At 44.6% G+C, this 18,965-nt stretch overlaps 1 long non-coding RNA gene across 2 annotated transcripts; it reads right to left on the minus strand.

Annotated features, from left to right (window-relative positions):
* LOC125727857 (uncharacterized) lies at positions 1-18,761 on the minus strand. 2 transcript variants are annotated; one of them, XR_007388871.1, is made up of 3 exons: positions 17,349-18,761; positions 16,957-17,092; positions 1-102 (listed from the first exon to the last, which is right to left on the minus strand). It is a non-coding gene; the product is annotated as an uncharacterized LOC125727857 (long non-coding RNA). The 2 variants fall into 2 exon arrangements; XR_007388870.1 differs by lacking the exon at positions 1-102 and adding an exon at positions 10,465-12,186.
* Between the last annotated feature and the right edge of the window lie 204 nt (positions 18,762-18,965).

The raw sequence follows: 18,965 nt of genomic DNA on the forward strand, positions 1-18,965 counted from the left end.
CCTGGCTGCTCGGCTGGGCTGCTAACATCTTGAAGTTAGCGCCACAGGTTGGATCCATTAGCGTTGATTCGTGCCTCGTCTTCTTGCTGCTGCCAGGGCCGACTGAGAAAATGAAGCGCCGCAAAGACGTTTAAGAAGCAGCACGGTTAACCATCAGGCAAGATGCAGAACTGATATTACTCAGCTGTACGGATTAGGGAAATCCTCTCCCACACTGCGCGGCTATTTCAGTACGACGCTCGGAAAACAGCACAGGAGCAGAAGACGTTTAGCTGGCTGCCTTTGACGGGGAGTCCACGTAAAGCCAGACAGATAGAGAGTGGAAGGAACTGGAGCGGCCGGCAGCAAAGCTGATCGCAGGAAGCGGCGGATGCGAACACCCCAGAGATGGGGACCTCTAGCTCCCTGCTGAATGTGCAGAACATTAGGGGAGAAGATTAATAAATGAGCATGGGGCTTGTGTTGAGGATCGGGAATCCCAGGGCTTCCTGAAGCTCAATCGGTGACCTCGTCAAAGACACATCCATTCAGGCTGATTGGCGTCTCTAAGCCACCCATAAAGTATGACTATTTATGTGATTCGGTGCATATACTGTATGTGCCCTGCGACAGACTGCATCTCATCCAAGGGTGTATTCTGGCCTTGTGCCCTGTGCTGCCCCAGGCTGAAGGATGAAGGAAAAGAGGAACATCAGGAAGATCAAACTGAACGATACACTATCTGTAGAAACCGGTGCCTGAAGCAACACGGTATGATAATGGATGGGTTACTTCCTGTCCTGAGTCTGGGGGCCATACAGACGTGGACACTTTCAAAATAGAAGCTGCAATTCAGATCTGTCAAAGATTTTGGCCTGGATGGGCATGCCAACCAGTACCATTACCATCAGACTACACCATTAATGAGACATCAAAGTATTTGGCTAGTTCATTTGGGTGCAAAAGAACACAATGACAAGTTGCTCTTCCTTTTTAAATGGGGACGTCCATTCATTTTGGAAAAACCCATGGATTTGCTAATCCCAATCACAACATCCTTAACCCTAACCCTAACCCAGCCCTAACTTTAACCATAAGTAGCCAACCAAAGACTTGGCATTTTTACTTTTTGGATTGACCCAGCATTGCCTGATGGACAAGATAAGGTTAATCAGCTGGATGATGATGATGATGAGGAACAGAGAGGTGGGGGGGACTGTAGCTGACTTTCCCTCTGCGGCTCTGAGTCGAGCAAGGCCCCCGATGGTGCGCCGCGGTGCACAGCAAGCCGAACGGCATACTGGCATAGCGAGGCGGACCGCCTGGGGCCTGTGTGGGCCCTGTGCCCTTCTGAAGCATCACAGCCGTCCTAGCACACCAGTACCTGCAAGTCCGGTGTATCCCACACAGGTCCCACCCCCGCGTTAAGGAAAAGAACAGTGATGAAGGGGCCCGAATACAATATATTAATTATCGCAGAAAGGTTCAGATATTAACCCTCTGGTCATCAGTAATTACACTCAAGAGGGACCGAATGCTGATTATGCTCACGCATCTCACGCATTTACGTTATGATGACAGCGAATCCGAAAAACGACCCCATCACAAATGTTAACGAGGTTGACTTTACGAACTTTGGATTTGCATTTGCACACTGCATTGCCTGAAAAAGGACAGCGTGTCTTATTCTGCGCCCTGGTGTAGCGGCTCAGTCTGCATCTATGTTCAAATAAAGCAGGGGAAAGCAAGGCAGTTAACAAAACAGTTCAAAGGAAGGACAAACTCATTTTTCATTAGAAGCTTCAATCTGCTGGTGAATTTACGGACAGCCTGCGCTTATTATCCATCAAAGATAATCAATGAAATTGACTAAACAGTTATTTCTGGCTTAGAGGAGAATTCCTAAACCCAGTGAAATTATTTTTACACTATAATAACCCCAGCATCCTAGCAGGAAGTGAATAATGAACGACTTTACTGAAATATGCATACAACAGAGGAATAAGTAGCTAGTTCCTGAACAATTCAGTACTTAGTAAATGTTACTCTGTTTTCTTTTGATCGTTCTAATCAGCCAGAGTTTCAAATGTGCAAAAATGTTATTGCAGTCATACTACAAATTGCATAATAAAATCAAATTATGTAATATTAATGACTTACCAAAACCTAAACAGACTCAAATCGTATGATAGTTGTGTATCATACAATATTGAATAGTTAGTTGCTTAGCTGATGCTGCATATATCTAAAGCAACCTACCATTCTGAATAAATGAGGCAGCCTGGTCTTTTATTGAAGAGTCCCCGGTGAGATTGGAGCATCAGCCTTCTGTGTTTGTGTTCTTAAACACTACGGCCCTGTTTAATATTTCTATGGTGCCCATGTGATGATCCTTATTCACTGATCCCTCAGCTCCCTCTAGGAAAAGGGCCCTAAATCCATGCTCACAGGTGAGATCAAACCGGCCTTGTTGTCATTCTAGATTCTAGATGATCAAATAAGTTTTGCTGTGATCCTCTTCAACATGAGAATCCAACTTCTGTTCCAGCTGACGTACCTCCAGCAGTAACACCTGCAGGGCTAAAAAAAGAATGTCTCACATTTTATCCTGCTGAAATTATTCTCTATCCAAAGAAAAACAAGTAAGAAGGGAAGTTAAAATAAGTCCCACCCTAGAATCTGTGTGGACTGTGGTGGCACCTACTGAGAATCAGGACACACTGAGGTGATGTTCTCTCCGTTTTGGGCTTTGACCTAACACGATATCTCTCTGCCCTGGGTCTCTGCTCATCCAAGGTCACTTCTGAATGAGAGATTTGTGCTTCGTGACCCATCTGTCCATCTGCAATCGTCAGTGCTTAGCGTGAAAGATGAGTTTTATCCTTTTGAGCCTGCTGGAAAACCTGATGTTTCCTGGCTATTTGACTGATTGATGATTTGATGAAAGCCTTCCTAGCACAGAGGTAACTACTACCTGCCCGTTCACAAGTGATGAATAAAAAAAAACAGGAAGGAAATGGCACAGCACAGCTCCACACGATTATGCCAGGAAAAGTCTGACTCCAGGCGGAACAGTGTGCGACATTCTATACGCCGAAAACAACAGGGACCAAGACTTTGTGACTTTGACCTTGGTCGCGTGCATCTCCAATTTAGCATCCATGACCTACATAATTAAGGGAGCCTTCCAAAGAAAATTCCCATGCCGCACGTCTCTGGTGATGACGGAGAAGAGAAGTGAGGACACAGCGATATTGCTGCAGGAGATTAGAAGGAGGAACAGGAAAATGACAGCTGTAAACTAAAATAATGCCAACTTGGGAACGCAAGAACAAAACCTGCTGGCATTTGGAGCGGGATAAACAAGCGTGTCTGTGGGACTCGGGGTAGATGATAACGCAGCCCCTCTCAGCTCCAGCAAAACAAAGCAGAACTCATCAGTTTATTCACCCACAAGGAATTAGGGCCAGCTGTGCTGAATTAACCCCAGTAACCACAGTCACTTAACGGTCCTACAATGACAGACGACAGCCTTCACCCCCCTCGCTCCCCCCCCCCCTATCATCACTGTCCTTCGCAAAACACTCTTGGCTTGAGCGTATCGATTTATGTGTGAATGGTCTGAACAAACAACCGATTGTGTGAAACCATCAATAGCAATTCATTTACAATAAACAGACCTCGGTAAGTGTCCCTGAGTGGACTATTGCTCAGCTCTCGCTGCGCTTCACATCCTGAGACGGTACAATTCAGAACCTATTCTGTGCTGGAAGGAAATAGTCAGAATCCATATTCGACACACGATCACGCGTGTAAAAATAGGGTTATTGGTTTTGTTCACTGCGGCTTCTGCTTCGACCTGAGCGGCCTAACGACAGCCTCCGGCTGCTGGCGTCCAGAGGGTCGCTCTGCTTCAACACATTTCATAAAAGTGCGAACACTTGCAGGGTTCGTTATACAGTTTTCTGAGTGTTTGAGCGGAGGCCAAATTATTCAGCTTTTAATGCTGAGAAACCCATTTAGCCCCCAGTTACTTTGGGCTAAACCACATGTTAAAAACCTTACAGCTATATGAGTGTTTATGGCCAAGGCTATTTCAAGCTGTGAGTGAATAATAAGTTTCGGAAGTTAGTGCCACAATCAGTGATGGCTTGTGTATATACAGAATGGGGGGGGGGGGGGGGGTGGAAGGCAGATCAAATATGGCTGTTTTTCTTCAAAAAAGATCTTATCTGCTAATGACAGTGCAGTTTATCAATTTTTTTTTTACATCTGAGAAACTATACTATTGAGTATAATGAATATCTATGGGGGGCGGCATGGTGGTGCAGTGGTTAGCATTGTTGCCTCACACCTCTGGGACCCGGGTTCGAGTCTCCGCCTGGGTCACATGTGTGTGGAGTTTGCATGTTCTCCCCATGTTGTCGTGGGGTTTCCTCCAGGTACTCTGGTTTCCCCCCACAGTCCAAAAACATGCTGAGGCTAATTGGAGTTACTAAATTGCCCCTGGGTGTGCATGTGTGAGTGAATGGTGTGTGAATGTGTCCTGCGATGGGCTGGTCCCCCATCCTGGGTTGTTCCCTGCCTCGTGCCCATTGCTTCCGGGATAGGCTCCGGACCCCCCACGACCCAGTAGGATAAGCGGTTTTGAAAAATGGATGGATGGATGGAATATCTATGGAATTTCATTTAGAGACAACCTCATTGGCTGTGTTGGAATAAAAAATTATATTTACACTGAAAAAAAAATTTTTTTGCTAAAACTTGTATATCGTATACACATGCAGTGGAGAGTGTGACGCATTGGTATTTGGTTAAGAATGACGTCACAAAACCTTCTTATCATAGTTGCTGCTAAAGGTAGCTGCCTTTACCTTTCGTGCTGTTTCTTGCTTTGCTTTAGGATTTGGTCGTTGCAGTATGAGCATCCTGGAGAGGCGAGGAGGGGTAGGAGGTGTGAAATGGAGCACCCCCCCCACACACACACACACACACACACACACACACACACACACACACACAGTTGGTCTTCCTATGTAAATGGGGGACCCGCCATGCATTTCTATGGGAAAAACCCTAAACCCAATCACAACACCCTTAACCCCTACCCAGCCCTAACCTTAACCATAAGTAACCAACCAAAATACAAGACTTTTTGCACTTTTACTATTTTGATTTCAGTCACAGATTTTTATAAAATTGAGGTTATCCAAATGGGGACCTGAGGGAGTCTCCCCAAAAGTAAGGAGGTTTCAGGTTTAACTGCCCTTTGGGGACATTTTGATCCCCAAATGTGATCTTTGCAAACCCACACACACAAACACACACACACACACATACACTCATAACTGTGTAAATGGCAAATAAAATGTAATACATTTTTTCAGCAGCCAGGGTTTCAGCTGTGGTCCCCGCCATCACTCTGGAAAACTCGCCTTTTCTTCTTCCCAAGCCGCCAGGAAAGAGGTGGGCGGGGTTAAGGATGTGGCTCGATTCGGGGTGCCTGATGACTGGTCTGCACCTGGGTACTGAAATACTGACAGGTGGCTGCTCTCCGGAGCCCTGAAGGGGAAGTGTGGCCACCTGTCAGTCGGCCGCGGTGGCGAAGCACAGCAGGTCTCAGAGGCGGCGTTGTGATGACGTCCGTCTTCTACTGCAACTGAGCTTATTTTATGGCACCTTAAGATGTGCCTTCACTCATTTTCCAGGCAGGCCTTACCGTGCCCCGCAAGTACATGGTCCGCTGGCAGTTTTCTGCATTACCGATGATAGATGCAAAGGTATTTAGCAGTTTCCTTTTGTTGGAATTCCACGTTCTACTTGCAAATTTTACTAATCTGAAGACACTTCGTAAAGGAGTGAGACAAGAACTAAGGCATAAGAACTATACAAGACCGCCGCCCTGTATTTACCTTGGGCTCATATCCACATGAAATTCAGGGGAAAAAAGTTTTTTAATACTGCTTCAAATATTTTATTTGATAGGAAGAGGAAGTTGGCAAGGTCACACCCCCAGATTGTGATGTCATCGTAAAGCCCTAACGACAAGGTCCAACAGGACGCAGAATGGTACGTATAATACGATGAGCAAAAGCATAATGTCCTCTACAAAGAATAAAAACAAATTGCTGGATATTAGGAATCTACTGGTACTATACTTAGATTATACTGGAATATATGTCATGGCAGTTATAAGTCACTCTGAGTAATCTAATACTCTGAGTTTCCCGATGCTGAGTAATCTGATACTCTGAGTTTCCCGAAGCTGAGTAATCTGATACTCTGTGTAATCTGACACTTTGTGTAATCTGATACTCTGAGTTTCCCGAAGCTGAGTAATCTGATACTCTGTGTAATCTGACACTTTGTGTAATCTGATGCACTCCAAGCCAAAACATGGGGGAATATGCAGAAATGCATCATTCCAAAGAAGTTTCCAGAAAGCCTGGCTTTACTGAGAGTGTGCATTCCTCACCGTCGTAAAGTCCTCGGCCTCTCTTTCCAGCACCCAGCAACCACTTGAGTTATTGGAAAGTCTACTTCAAGTTCACAGTCAATGTGTCCTTAAAAATCTGTAGAAGACAGAAAGGTCAGTCTGCTTTCCAGTGGTTGTCTTAAACCATTCGAGGGGGGTGTGTGAGGCGGCCAGGAACCCCACCAATGCATGTCTGTCTTGGAGTACGACTCCTCACTCGGCTCCAATGACTCTTTCACATGACGACGTTCCATGTCATCGTCCCTTTATGATCTCTGTGACGCCTTTACTTCTGTGCCTTTGAAGACACCTTCACGTCTTGAACATAAAAAAAAGTTTCTCAATACTTGCCGCCTTCCAGTTTTGTCCTAAAATGTCCTCACAGCCTTTATCTTTACAGAGCTTCTCCAAATTGCTTAGATGGTAAAAAGACAATGATCTCTGGCACGGGACAAAGATAAAATCCAGTTTCAGCTACAACTGAAAGTCATATCTTCAGATGTCCTGAAGAGATACAATTAATAGACAAAACCCAAAGCCTGGGGAAGATCACTGACACCCCAAGGTGCCCATCACACCCAAGGAATACTTGCAGTCACATCTACAGGCCAAGAAGCAGTTTACATCAGAACCACAGGGCAGTTAATCAGCTGCATCACAGTCTAATCATGTCATGTCAGTACAATATTTTTCATTCCTGAAAAACACACTTCCTTAGATTTTTTTTTTTTACATATTCATATGGGATGCATATTCTTTGTACTTAATTTTAGATTTATTATACATAATAATACACCATGTATATAATTAATACTATATCAATATATGTTTCATATATTTCTTGAAATACTTGTATTCCTCTGTGCACATGTTTCATATATTTTTTGGAAGTTTTCCTCATGCAGATGCAAATTGAATTTTACTGCACCTGCTGTGTACAAAAATAATAATGCCATTCTATTCTATTCTATTCTGCTCTATTCTATTTAACTGATTTTGCATTTTAGTTTTTTCTAATGCTCAAGGGAATAGATTTTCTGCTTTTACACTAGGTTATACATCACAATTATGCAATTTAAGCACTGGTCTGTGGCATCTTTGAAATTCTGTTAGGTGTTTGGGTATTGCTTTGAAATCTCAAAGACCTCTTTTATAACTGACACTGCTAATTGGCATTCCGCTTAATCGGACTCACCCGCGTTTGTGATGCATTCATGACTTTCGTCTCGTTATTTCAAAGTTAAAGTCCCTTGTTAACGTGTGGACTCCACAATTAGGTCAAACTGTTGGATGATGCAACTTATACCTTTCATCACGCCAACGGTGGCATGAGACAGAGCAAGATTATCATTTTCTGCAAAGTCTTGTGAGGGCGTTTGCATGTAGACAGTGAAACTAATCAAAACTATTTAATCTTTCAGGGACTGGTAACATATCGTGATATTGTGAAACTAAAATGTCAGAAAGATCAAATGTCAGAAATGTCAGAAAACATTCATCTCCATATATTATCAGTCAACAACATCATTATGCAGCTCGAACCAGCCACGGATTCTGTTCCGTTCGTTCTGTCCTGCTCTCTGGCTGCTTAGCAAATGGACTGGAGCGCGAGAGTGAGTCAGCTTTCAGTTGATGGAGCAGAGTTCATCTGCAGACAGAGAAGCTCCAATTAGGAAAGAGGAACAAGCTATCCCAGAGCTGACCTGTGTAGACCAGGCCCTCGCTGCTGTCACGTTCACAGCACTGAGAGCTGCAGCTCCTGTAGTGCTTCTCGTCTGCTTAGAGACACCATGTGCCGAACAGACTCAGACTCAAGGTAACAGGCAAATTTGCTCAGATCAAATCAAGATGGTACAGCTTTATGTTACCACTGTGAACACACCAGAGAAGGAAGGCCAAGACCTAGGGCCAGCTCCACCTTTTCAGGGGTCCTAGGCCCCACCTTACTAAGAAAACAGATGATCATTTCAATTCCCCCACAACATAAGTAATTTGGGGTCGTCTCACACGTTTGTGATCCCTGTTAAAATGTATGTAGAGGACGACCTCAAATACGCTGAATAAAACATTGACGTGACCTTTAAAAACCAGACTTAGGATCAGCAATCAAACAATCTCAAAGAGACCACAAATCCAGAAATTACAGACAATCCTTTGGGCTGTTATATGAAAGTGAATATAAAACAAACAAGGAGACATAATGACAGCAAGCGTATCCAATCACATCGCTCCAGGTTTTATATAAAGAGTAAGTTTAACCTACTTCTTTGCCTTTACAGCTCCTCGGTTCGCCCACCTCCTTCCCTCCACCACCTTCGGCTCCTTCGCCTCCTGCCCGGTCGCCCAACCAGATCCGTCAGCTTCAGAGTCGATATAACCGACGACCAAGAGACCGGCTTCGCCAAATCACTGTTCACATACTTATTTAAATTGTTTCATCGAATAAACACTGATGTTAACTATCTATTGAGGTCTCCTTGGTTGAAGTGTTGTGATCTACATGAACTACAGATGAACAATCTCAAAGTGCATTTCAGTCCGCACTCTCTTTTCTGCTTGTTTTGTTAATCTTGTTTTCCCTTCCCTACTACTATTAGCAGTACTGAAACTTTAAGTATGTGTATAGAAAGTCTCCAGGTTACGAACAAGATCCATAATCTTGAGGCTGATGTATATTTCTGTGTCAAATCAACACCATAGGCACAACATAGCCGCGTGCCCTACGATGTAGCATGATGCACACCTCCCCAGAAATGTAACTACATGTCATGGCAACGCAGACCCCCACATCTGTGATTGGTCCACTTAGAACCATCGCACCCCCTCCTATGCAAATGTTTTATTGCTGTTTGTTTCCAACTGGGGGTATTTTAGTGTGGAACAAGTTGTGCTTAACTCGTTGCTAGCCTGCTGTTGCCACAGTTACAGTGGTTCATATGATGATATTCGAAAATTTTAGTTATGGCATTGTGATTTTTTTGTGATATATATTATCTTTTTTATAAAGCAAAAAAAAAGGAGTCAAAAACAAATTTCTATCATAGCCACCAATGAGTGATTTAAGCAGCAAGGATGAAAATGAGCATGATTGTGTCATGAGTACAGATGCATAACTCATGCAAAAGCAGCGGAGGTAAGCTTTAAACTGATTTGTAATTGTATGGTTGAAAATCATGAAAATGAACAACCATTAAAATTGCTAAGTTTCGTTTCCTATGCTTTAGTAAAACGTAGCCCCCCTCCCGCTCAGCTAACTAGTGTTTCGGTGGTGTAATTGCAGAGTGCAGGGGTAGCTCAGCCTAGGCTCGAAGCAGAAGTGTGAATCAGCCTGTAGCCTGAGGCAAACCTACCCAGATATGAAACTACATGTCGTGGTGACACAGACTCAGAGGCTGCTTTTGGGGGCGTAACTGCAGAAGTACACAGACACTCCATCTAGGGGTGATGTGATTCGTCGATGTGCATCAGTGCACCAGCAAAAGTTCGCAATGTGATCTTCCCAATTAAAAACTGAACTGGATACAATTTCGGATGAATCTGAGATGCATCATTTCTATCATCTTGGACAAATCCTATTATTATATTATTTAATTACAATATTATAATTATGTAATAAAAAATGACAGGCTTATTGAGTGTCAGTACGAAAGACACAAATGTGTGAATTAAAAATGGCACATTTTAAGCTAATTTATGATTTGTTGTTTGCTTAAGACGAATTAAATAAACAAAATCAAACAATTCCGTACCATATCGATTGCGCATCATATTCTTTACATCGTATTGTATCTTGTTGAATTGCACTGTATCGCTATAGGGATGAATCACATCATATCACATTAATAGTTTCTTCATATGCATCTTAAAAGCATCAAATTGTTTGCAATGCTTCGTGTCGGCTTCAGTGACAGTCGCACAGCCTTTAGTTTGTTTTTAGGTCGAATAAGTAGGTAAGTCGGAATAATAATAATAATTTAAAAAGTAAGTGCATTACAAACCATTGTATTTAACTCAATTTTTTTGAATATAATCGGCTTCATGGCAGTCCCTTTATAAATGCAATTAGTCCGTAAGTCAGACTTTCTTAACTTGGGGACAGCCTGCAGCTGAAGAACTGTGTGAATCCTATTCCAAGATTACTGTCACGTGATACATTAATAAGTTATTAAAAATGCATCCAGGTGTAAAAATGGCACCAAATTTAATGTGTATGGGATTCTTTTTTTAGTTTTGATGTCAATATTTTTGGTGAAACACAACTGAGGATTGCAAGGCGACAAACTGGAAGACATCCTCAATATGAAAAAGCAAAGATCAGTACCTGCATGCTTATTTTAACGGTTCATTCAATTCAGCTATTAAATGTTGCATATTTCACATGTATTATAGCGCAGGGCTTCTTCTCAGTGGAACCGTTAATAGAGACGTGTGACATGGAGATGAAAGGAAGGAATCCGGAATATTTTAGGATGGAAGAGGGGAGGGAGAACAATGAAGACAACGAAAACAAAAGGATTCTGCTTCCGAACCGGACGCACAAAAACCGAATTTGCACAGTTTGGTTACCGCGATTTTTCTCACAGTCGCCAACAATGATGACTTTAGAAAATAAATAAATTAGAAAATAAAAAGAAAGAAGATCTGGTGTCTAATCAACGGAGGTTGCAGTGAGTTAAGTTGCTAATTAAATAAAACAATAATACCTGCATCGTAAGATATATATGAGAAATGCATATAAGCTTGAAGTATGAGGTATAGAATTATATTGTCTGTCGTGATGTCAGCAGCATAGAACAGAGTTTGAAATATGGTGGGGGGGGCATGGGCAGATTTACCATATGGATAACCTGAGCACACGCCCAGGGGCCCTGTGTCTCAAGTGGCCTTTGAACATGCCCGATAAAAAAGTCTCATTGGAGGAAGAGGGCACTAATCAGCCAATCAAATACTGGCAGGAGCCCAGTCACTCACTTACAGAGAATGCAGTGGTGGGTGGTCGATAGGATTTGAGGAGTTTAAATGGATCTCGCTAAAACACGAGATCCCAGTGGCGCATCAAAGGCAACAAAAGAAAAGGAAGCAAGAGGTGGATAATTGCTTAACGTGCCAGAAATAAGCACTTTTTTTTTTTTACAAAGATCAAGTCAAAACAGTATAAACGACAGCGGCGCTGGCATAGAAATCGTACATGCAGATGTTAACAGTCAGGAATTAGCAAATGACATGCAGGCTGCCCCCAGGGAAAGAAGATCCAACTTATGGATGACTTATATTTACAAACAGACTTCCATAAAGCCTATTGTATTAAATATTCAGTTAATACTTCAGTGCGTTCATGGCAATGAACGCACACACTGTATTTTCACGCTCATGAAAATATTGAGTACTGAGTAGAGTAGAGTACTGTAGTATAGCTGTATAATAATTACTCTTTTTATTATTATGTTCTCTGTTATTATTTTTCCGACAGTTACAAAATTGATGGACCTTTTTTGTAACCTGGAGACAGTCTGTAGCTGCTGCTAGTGCCAGTCACTAACAGTGTGGGGAGGAGGGGGGGCTTATTGTACTGATCCCCATGTCCTCTTCACCCCCCAATTCCTGTGCCCCTGCCTGACGTCACCAGCTTCTGTGGAAGCAGCTCGTCTGCTTCTGAATCGTGTGAAGTTTCCGTTATCATAATTCTTTTTGGAGCATCTTGACATGTAGATGAATTTCGGGAGTCTGAAGATCTAGAAAATGGAGAAGAAAGAACTAAAAAAAGATGAGGTGCTGGGAGAGGACGGCAGGAGGGGAGGTGGAACAAGGCACAACGGTGAAAGGCAGAGTGCTACAGAGGATGGAAGAGGAGGACCCATCCCATTCTACACCAGGGGTGTGTGACGTGCCAAAGGTAGAGCCCTGTATCTGCTTGTCTTAGAACAGAGTACTGATGAGTCTGCACCGCAAAAGCGTTTGATTTCAGTCGGCTGCCCCTGAATGAGGGACTGGCAAATTAGCGGAGGCGGAGGACAGGAGGAAGCCTGGAAATAGGCAGCGTGCGTGAGAAAGAGGCCCCCAGTCAGCCTTCGTGGGGTGAGTGAATCAAGAGCGGCCACCCCCCCCCCCAGCAAGCTGTGGCTCCTCTACAGAATGCAGGGCCTGATGGGCTATGGCCACGGAAGGAAGATTCAAAATGAAATACTTAAAATGTTGACATGTTAGCACCAATAGCATTATAATAAAAAAACCATACTTACTATTCAAACATTAGTGTACCGCACCGTCTTTCAGTCTTGCAGGGGTTCTGCTAGAGAGTTTGCCCCCCAATGAAAGCATATTGGGCCCCCAACCCAGGCCAATCTAATTATGCTCCAATTTCTTTAGGGTCCCTGTCACTCAGTTAGCATCATCCTACCGCCCCCCCCCCCAACAGCACTCCTGCTGTTGCATTCTGTGAAGGGTTGACTTGTGCCCATACAGAACATACTGGTACCAAAAGGCCTTAGAGTACAGAATCTGCGACATGCTTCCTCATTTAGCAACAGCGCCGTCCTGTCGTTCCCTCTCTCCACTAACCGCCACCACTGCTGTAAGGCCTAAGCATGACATGTCGCACTCAGCTCTGCGAACTTTTTCCTTTTCTGCCTCCTGCAGTGATTAGTATTATTATCCCTAAGACACATTCCAGCTTTCATTTTTCTTCTAGCTGTGTCCCGCTGATAATTATGTAATCCTTTTTTTTTTGTTGTTGCTTTGCATCAACGTTACAACGTCACAGAACATACTCTCACTGGGTTTAACTTCCTCGCAACGTTAAATTTAAACCACCGAGACACGGCCTGCCTTGGTTTCCCGCTGCCCGACGGACAGAGCACCACAGAAAGAAGGAGTGAAAAACAGGACAAACAAAAAACAACCCTGACACTTTGTTAAACAACAGCCATCTATCATGTCCGACTTACCATTCCCGCCCTTCCGGAACCATTATCCCAATGGACTTGCATGGATTGGAGGCGCATTAAAACACGCCGCCGACTACCTGTGGCATTCCTGCAGGAGTATATTAGGCCCCAGTCCGTGACAGGAAATGGATGGGAGCACATTATTATCAGGACTGAATCACTCTTTCATACATTCTTAATTAGGCCCTTGGTCTGAAACGAGAGCTTAATCCATTACGTTCAGCCAGGCTGCTACCACAGGTTGGTTCTGCTAGCGTCTCGAGACGCCTTTCAGACTCTGTTTGTTTTTAGGGCAATAGGGATCACATAACAAATAATTAACAGGTTCCCCGGATTTTCACGAATGCGCTGTGGCTTCCTGGACGCGTTGGCGTAATAGTCATACTGCTCCCCTGAGTGTGGTTGCCATGATTTATGGGTGAATCTCTACACAGTTCAGCTGAGGCTGTGGCTATCGCTGATGAATTTATAGCTGCGGTGTCTCTCTTTTGCTGTATAATTCTCATTACTATCCCGGCCCCACTGGTAGGGTGCAGTCTATTCATTTAGGACAAACCAAGTGACATTATCTTGAGTTCTAGCTGTCCTGTGCCAGCACACTTTGGTAAGATCGGTTACCATCACTGCTTAATTGGTAAATCAGAAGGTACTGGAACATGAAGGGCGTATGAGAGCGGGAGGGGTAATGAGGCGGGCGCAGGTCCCGGAAGGTGTACAAAACAATACACTGAAATCATGCCATCTATTTTTTAAAATATATCTGAACTAATTAAGGATGAGAAACTGCGTGAAAATTGGTCCGTAAATTAAAATATGTACTTGTTTTGTTTTTTTTTTATTATCTTTATTTTATGTTATTGTGGGCAGCATAGTAGTGCAGTGCTTAGCAGTGTTGCCTCACATCCCTGGGTTCAAGTCTCTGCCCTGGTCCAACATGCAGTATGTGGAGTTTGAATGTTCTCTCTTTGTCATCATCCAATTGCTTCAGTTTCCCCCTACAGTCCAAAGTCATGTTGAGGTTCACTGGAATTACCAAATGAAGTCCTGTGCCCCTGTGGGGTTGGTGACCCATCCTGGGTTGTTCCCTGCCTTGTATCTGTTACTTCTGCGATAAGTTCTGCTGCCTGCCCATGACCCTGAATAGGATTTTTGTTTTTGTATTTTCAACTAGAGAGCTGACTGATCTTTGCAAATAGGGCCCGGAACGTAGACAGTCAAAAACAGAGAGGTCCCAGAGAGCGTTCCAGCTGAATCCGGCACAAATCTAACAGGGGCTACCTTCCTCCAATCATGGAACGGCTGCCGGGCGGCCAGGCTGCTCCGGACCCTGATTGGCGGGCGGCAGACAGAGAGTCCTACAGCGGAGGTCAGAATGGTCGTGCGGCTGACATCTGCTCCTCGCTGCTCTTTCACTGTTCCAGAGGAGCCTCTCACTGTGTTCGCCTTCTAGTTTCCCGTTATATCAGGGTAAGCAGATAAAATCACAGGGGTTGAGTGATCTGAAGCCGGTCGACGTAAATACAACTGCAATGAGGGCTGTGCATGACGATCTACACGGCTAATAGCCTCAGCCGTACCGTTAACGTCCCTGGCATGTTTCCCTGACCCTGTCCCAGTTGTGCCAACCAGATAGAAACAGACAAAGAATCTTCATAAACAAGGTTTTGACATGAGAGAAAGAGAGAGAGAGAGGGAGAGAAAGAGAGAGAGAGAGAGAGAGAGAGAGAGGGAGAGAGAGAGAGAGAGAGAGAGGGAGAGAGGGACCATGCTGGGCACGGACTGATCTCTATTTTTATTGAATTTTCTTTTGTTTATCCAGTATTTTTGTCTTTTTGTTTTACATTTCACACCAAAGGAAAGCTACGCATGTGTGTTTAAATATGTGTGGTTCAAAGGAGCAATTAATAATGAGACTTCAATGTATTTAATTTCCAATATCTAGTTTGTTCTAGAAAGGTTTTTTTTAATTATTTATAACTATTCATCTATGGAGCCTTCCTGTGCTCATTGTAGGATGGTGCAGATCATTCGCAGCTATGTTTCCAAATTAGCAATTTAAAATAAAACTGGCCTGTGTGACAGCGTGCTTCCCAGAACTGAACAATGGTATTTTTCAGTGAAGAGAGTGTTTTTTTTTTTTTTGTGCTGAAGAATTCACAGTGAGGTTTGCTTCGAGACGAAAGGGATGAATGAGTTTTTTTCTGGGCTGGAGAGATGGAGAAAGAGGCTGTCAGCAGCGGTTGGCGCCTTCCCCCAGCTCTCCCTCGCAGCAGATCCTCCCCTGTGGTGATTTACCGCCTGCTCCCGCCTGCCCCCACCCCGCAAAGAGCTTGCGGTGCCCTACAGGTGATTAACGACCTGTTGTTCGCCAGACACCCACATTATAATGACACTATCGGCGTCCGCACTGGAACAGGCACTGCAAGCAGCTCCTGAGCCGGGCGACGGCGCTAGCTAACGCCGGAACATACCGCCCTTCTTCACAGCTTTGGCCAAGTAGCACTTTTCATGTTGAGAGATCGGTCGAAAGGGACAAGCAAAGCAAAACCATGATCAAAACCAAACTGATTTTCCTTTACTTAAAATCTAAACTGATTCTTAAATTCACTGTGGAAAAACTGCATAAAAAATAGTTATCATGCATATGTGACATATTTTCTGTTTAGCACAGAACCCAAAAATGCACACTCTGTGTGTCAAACAGAGTTCACTGACGGGATAAGCAAGCAACCTCTGCCGAAAGCTAAACTTCTCTGGTTGCTAACGATTTGCCAGCCTGTAGCTATGGGAAAGCGTCGGTGGTGGACTGACGTCGCATTGGGGTTAGCAGGTGCGTTATGAAGGACACCTGTGAAGGACAGAGGCTGGTTTTACAACTCCATCCATAACCGTAGGATTTAGCTTCTCGGCTATTGACAGTTGGAGAATAACACTCAAGGTTTCTAGCAGAAAGTTAATCTTACTGAGGCATAATCAATCCCATCCCATTGTGACTCTTAGAGCTCTGTGTTTAATTGTCCTGCCGCACAGCGGATCTCTGGGCTCACCGGAACCTCCGTCAGCACCTTGTGAACCTGAAAACGCCATGCCCCTTGATGCGGACCATAAAGAGGCGGGGCAGCAACATTAATTATATTTCTTGACTGGATCCTGAGCAGCTGGATTTCAGAATGCGGCTCACGTTTTGATATTCTGTCACATTACTCAGAGGTAGGACTGTAAGAACCTGCTGGGGAAAGGCTTTAGATTGGGTTAATGTGCATGATGTGGTAAGCAGGCACTGGATTGGGGGGGGGGGACCACTCAGATTCAAAGGGGAAGGGGGGGTTGCAATAAGACAAAGTTGCTATTTTAGCTGAAATTGACAAGCTTGCTCCATCCCGTACTGCAGGACCCCTTGACCTGTTCACTAGGGACAAAAAGTAAACCTCTAAAGAGAGAATCAAAAATGATGAACTGGTGGAACCCCCCCCCCCCCCCCGCTACAGTGGATTGATCCGGAGCACAGTTTGAGCACAGTCTCCAGAAATGAAAACATCAAGCGAGGTCATTTCTCACCGTGTTAGAGGGCGAGCGTTTCGATGCCCCCAAAGAGCCGGCTTCTCCCTCAGCCCCGGGTGATTATGGGTAATCCCTGCGAAGACCTTTCAATCCTTGGTTCGCCTGTCTGTACACAGTCTACAAGGTGGGGGCCCTGTACCAGACGAGACTTGAGATGCTGGATCCACACTGGGGGCCATGGTGAAAATTTGCCTCTTTTTATTGCTTATTAAATCTAAGCCTTGTACAGGAATGTGGTGTTTTCTGCATCCACCCTTCCGTAACAGAATATTATTGAATAAATGCATCCTACTTGTCTCTTTCCTTGAATGAACTGTCCTCAATCTCTCCATTTCCCCCAGCTCCATCCGTCAGGTTAAAATCTCTTGTAAATGGTTCAAACCACTTACCCAGTACAGGATCTCAATGTGCCCCGAAGCCGAGTCCTGTCAGTAAAGGTCCATCAGAGGGCTACGAAGAGACACCGATCCACCTGAAGCAGGCACCTTTAGAGGCAGAGGAACCCAGAATCACTCCTGCAATCATGCAATTAGGGTGCTGGGCAGTAGTCGAACCCACAACCCTTGAGGCGTGAGGTCAGAACGTGATTTTGAATCGCATTTCAACAAACCTTTTCCACGAAAGCGGTTTCTCTATAGAAAAGCGAACAGGTGCTATGTAACAGTTAATGCATGCGGAGGTGAAATACTGCCTGGTGTGAAACATGCTTATTAACACAGAAAATGTAGAGTGATGCATCAAGATGATAGTTTGCTAACCTATTTAGGAAGAAGTGGAAAGTTAAGGTTCAGAAAGTGTAAATCCAGACCAATGTTTTATTTCAGCCAACTGCTTGGTCTGCATTTTTGCTTTCTTGACCTGAACAATCCATCTCGAACCCTGCAGCTATAGGAACTGATGGTCTCTCTGAATGCACCAGTTAAGTTACATAATGACAGTGATAACGGGATGCAACGATGAACCAGCTCCATCCTTTTGATCGTAAGGAGGTGCTCAGATCCGCTGGGGAGGAAGGCTTGTTGGGGGAGGTGTCAGCCTGACTGTGATCCATCCTGCCTAACGAAAAAAAAAAAAATAACTACATCAGATCTCAAGAGCTCAAAACACACGGCCCGGAGATGCTAAAAGAACAGGCCTCGTGGGGGTGTGATTCAGTTTATAACTGGAAGAAGGGCTGGATTTAGGGGTCCCCCACAGTACATTTTGCTAAAGGTGGGGGGCGACAATAAAAGCTTTCGCCCACTGGGAAAATGGCGGATATGCCTGATAGCCAGACTGGAAGCACCCCAACTTTGCTCCCCTGTGCCTGACGGCCTGGTAAACACAAGAATCTTACACCAAATCAGGCACTTCCACAAATCGCAATTAACTCACTTAAGGGTCAATGCTTATGAGGGGAGCCTAATGAGTATCGGAAATCAGGGACCACGCTGGGGGGCTAGAGCCAGCATTTCAGGTGAAACGAAGCTCGCTGAAGGAACAGCATTACAGTGGAGGGCCGCACAAGCACCTCAGAATCCCTCATTAATTGAGTTGTCTGCATAATCACTTTGCCGAATTGCTCAGCAACCAAACAATGATGGAGGGCTGTTTTCTGGGGAATATTATCTGCGTGATTAATCGTATCATCAGAAAGGTTACGGCAGATCGTTAAGTCGGGTAAACATTGCTGTCGCAGTCGACTCCTGATCTGAGCACAGCTCTGCGTTCCTAATCCTTAATTCCATCAGTTGCTCCTCTTAGCCCTGCCCTCCTCTCCTTGTCCAGATGCCTTAACAGACCCCCACCAGGGTCCATTTAAAATCGGCGTGACAGCCGACCCCCCCCCCCCCCCCCCCCCCACGCGCATGCTCAGGGTCCAACACGGGCCTGGGAGACGTCTACACGAGCACCATCCTGGTTCCATCTTTTGTTTCCTCACTGCCCGCCCACCCCCCCCCCCCCCCCCCCGCCGCCATGCCATCAGTATTTTTAGCCTACGAAGTTTATTTAATTATTTATCGACA

The sequence above is a fragment of the Brienomyrus brachyistius genome, unplaced genomic scaffold, assembly GCF_023856365.1.
Source record: "Brienomyrus brachyistius isolate T26 unplaced genomic scaffold, BBRACH_0.4 scaffold121, whole genome shotgun sequence".
Taxonomy (NCBI): Eukaryota; Metazoa; Chordata; class Actinopteri; order Osteoglossiformes; family Mormyridae; genus Brienomyrus; species Brienomyrus brachyistius.